This window comes from Scyliorhinus canicula, chromosome 6 (genome assembly GCF_902713615.1).
Source record: "Scyliorhinus canicula chromosome 6, sScyCan1.1, whole genome shotgun sequence".
Classification (NCBI taxonomy): domain Eukaryota; kingdom Metazoa; phylum Chordata; class Chondrichthyes; order Carcharhiniformes; family Scyliorhinidae; genus Scyliorhinus; species Scyliorhinus canicula.
Window position 1 is genome coordinate 154,835,002 of NC_052151.1, and position 3,847 is coordinate 154,838,848.

Here is a 3,847-nt window from a genome sequence, read left to right on the forward strand (position 1 = left end):
ATCTGAAGAATTGTGAATGGAACTGAACATTGTGCAATAATCTGTGAACATCTCCACTTCTGACCTTATGATGGAGGGAAGGTTATTAATGAACTAGTTGAAGATGGTTGGGCCCAGGACAGCACACTGAGGAACTCCTGCAATGATGTTCCAGGACTGAGATGATTGGCATCAACAACCATAATAATCTTCTTTGTGCTAGATATGACTCCCGTCAGTGGAGAGCTTTCACCTTGATTCCCATTGCCTTCAATTTTAAAAGGGCTCCTTTATTCCTCACTCAGTCAATTCTGCCTTGATGTTAAGTGCAGCCACTCTCACCTCACCTCTGGAATTCAAATATTTTGCCCATGTTTGCACCAAGGCTGTCAAGAGGTCTGGAGCTGAGTGGCCCGAATAGAATTCAAACTGAACCCAAGATGAGCATGTGGTGTCTAAGTGATTGCTGTGGCCAACAACTTTGGTCACTTTGCTGATGATTGAGAGTAGACTGATAGGCAGTAATTAGTTTTTAATTTGCACTGCAATTTTTCACAGGACATACCTGGCCAATTTTTCTCTTTTTGGAGGTTCCCAGTATTTAGCTGCACTGAAACTATTCAGCTGGAGGAAGCTGGTTCTGGAACACAAATGTTCAACACTGCTGCTGAGATATTGTCAGGGGGGCTAGCCTTTCCATTTCTTAATATCAAGTGGAGTGAATCAAATTGGCTGCAGCCATGTATCTGTGATGGCTGGGACCTCCTGACGTGGCCTACATAGATCATTAACTCAGCACTTCTGGTTGAAGATACATGCAAATACTTCAGCTTATCTTTTTCACTCACACTTCATCATCATGGAGGTTAGGGATGATCTTTGGAGCCTACTCCTCCCTTTAATTGTTTAATTGTTCACCACCATTCATGACTGAATGTGAAACATCTTGTTCTGATCTGGTCCATTGGTTATATGATGGCTTAGCTCTCTCTATCGTATGTTACTTCCACTGTTTCAGTCTGCATATGGCCCTATTTTATAGTCTGTCTCACCAGGCCAACATCTCATTCTCCTGTATGCCTGCTGTAGTTCCTGGCATGCTCTCCTGCATGCTGTATTGAACCAAAGTTACTTGCTTGTCGATGCAAAGGTAGAGAGGTCAGTAGGTTATAGATTGTGTGGAATACAATTCTCCTACTCAGCACTTCCTAGATGTCTAATTTTGAACTGTCAGATTGATTGATTTGATTCATTGTCACAAGTACCGAAGTACAGTGGAAAGTATTTTTCTGCAGCCTTGGGAATGTACACAGCATGTACACAGTGGACAAGAAGAATGATCAAAAAAGTACATTGTCAAACAGTGATTGGTTACCGTGCGGGACATGGGCCACACAAAGCAAATAAATGAACAAGAGCAGCATAGGGCATCGTGAATAGTGTTCTTACAAGGATCAGATCAGTCCGAGGGGGAGTCGTTGAGGAGTCTATTAGCTTGGGAAGAAGCTGTTCCTATGGATGTGCGGGTCTCCAGACTTCTGTATCTTCTGCCTGATGGAAGGGTCTGGAATAGGACAAAGCCTGGCTGTGAAGGTTTTCTGACAATGGTGTCTGCCTTCCTGAGGCAGTGGGAGGTGTAGACAGAGTGAATGGGAGGGTGGAAAGCTTGTGTGATGCATTGGGCTGAGTTCACCACACTCTGCAGTGTCTTGCATCTACTCCTCATGGACGAGCCAAAGACTGATTTGTATATCATTTTTAACCTTAAATTTTGGACTCACTTCTTGGGCAGGATTCTCCGACCCCCCGCCGGGTCGGAGAATTGCTGGGGGGCAGCGTGAATCCCGCCCCCACTGTCCGCCGAATTCTCCAGCACCAGAGATTCGGCGGGGGCAGGAACCGCGCCGCATCAGTCTGCGGCCGCTCACAGCCCCCCCCCCCCCCCCCCCCCCCCCCGTCGATTCTCCGGCGTGGGCGGGCTCCGGGGTCCTGGGGGTGGGCGCGGGGTGATCTGGCCCCGGGGGGTGCCCCACAATGGCCTGGCCCGCAATCAGGGCCCACCGATCCATGGGGGCCTGTGCTGTGCGGGCACTCTTTTCCTACGCGTCGGATGGTGTGGTCCTCCGCGATAGCCGACGCGTAGGTGAACCCCTACCTGCACATGCGCGGGGATGACGTCAGCAGCCGCTGACGCTCCCATGCATGCGCGGACCCTCACTGGCCAGCGGAGTCCCTTCAGCCTTGGCTGGTGTGGCGCCAAAGGCCTTCCACTCCAGCCGGCGGGGCGCAAACCAGTTGCGGAGGATTCCGCAACTTTGGGCCGGGCCGACGCCGGAGTGGTTCACGCCACTCTATCCCGCCAGGATCCCCCGCCCCATTGGGTGCGGGAGAATCCTGCCCCTTGTTTCTAACTTATGTGTATGTGTGAAGTGTTTTTACTATTTCCTTCTTGCATTTTAGTAACTAATAAACTGACACTTTCTTTAATTCAAGAAAACCTGGTTAAACTGGCTCCTTTCAAACCATAAAAACATTTGGACTGGGAAATGGCTTCCACGAGGGAAGGAATCCTTTTTAAATTAACCTTGCTGCGACCAACCAAGGGGGTTAAATAAAAAAGGGAAGTCAATTGAGTCCTAATAACCTGGGAGCGTAATAATTTGGGGTACCTCACCTGGAATCGAAACAAATTGGGGAAATTCACCCAGGGACTGATCGTAACACTATGTAGTTGTCACTTCTACCAAGACTGTGATGAATAGATGTGGCAGGTAGATTGGTGAAGATGGAGTCAAGTAGTTTTCCCCTTCATGTTTCTCTCTGATGGCCTGTTGCAGGAAAGTAGGGATTCTGCCAGCTCAGTCAGTAATGGTGCTCCCAAGTCATGCTTGGTTGTTGACACTGAAGTCCCCCCACATTAAGTTTATTTGGTGCCCTTGCGACCTTCAGTGTTTCATCCAAGTAATGTTCTGCACGGAAGGGCACTGATCCATGAACTGAGGAAGGTGCCAGGTGGTTGAAAAAAGCAGAAACTTTCCCTCTCCGTTGTTGCCAGAGACTTTCACAAGGCCCAGACTTGCACTCTTGCTTCTGAGTCACATGATTCTGGGCTCAAGTCTCTCTCCACGACATCAGCACAATAATCAAACCTAGCACTCCAGTGCTGAAATGAGGGAATATTCTACTGTTATCCTTCTTGGGAAGGTTACTGAGGCCCCATCTGCCTGTTCATGTTGATGACACTATCTTGAAGGAAGACAGGGGAGTTACCCCCTGGTGTCCTGACAAATAACATCCCAAAAACAGATTAACTGGCCGCTGCGGTTTGTGGGAATTTGGGGACAAATTAGCTGCTGTGTTTCTGACGTTACGCGCACTTTATTGGCTGTAAAGTGTTTTGAGGTTCCCATTGGTCGTGATAATTATCATATAAATGCAAGTTTTTATTTCTTCCTTGATGACTCTCCGGACCACTTATTCCCGACCACTGCGTTGCCAGCTCTGGTGGGTCTGACCAGCCAGTGGGACACCATACCCTGGGGTAGTGCTGGAGGAGATTAGGGCTGATAGCTAGGGTTGTGTGAGTATGGCTACGTCCAACTGCTGTTTAAGTTGCCTGTACCACAGCTCTCCCAATTTTGGCACAAATCCCCTGATGGTAATGAGGAGGACTTTGCAGGGTTGACTGAATTGCTGTTCCTTCTGACCCTTCAATAAGGTAAGTTAAAAAAAATTACAACTTACTTTTTGGATGGCAGCCTTCAGGACCACTGAATTAGCTGCTGAATACCAAAAGAAAATCACCACAGTTTGGGTGGAACATTCTTCACTCATCTGCAGATCAATTTCTTGAGCGGGTCGGAAACAG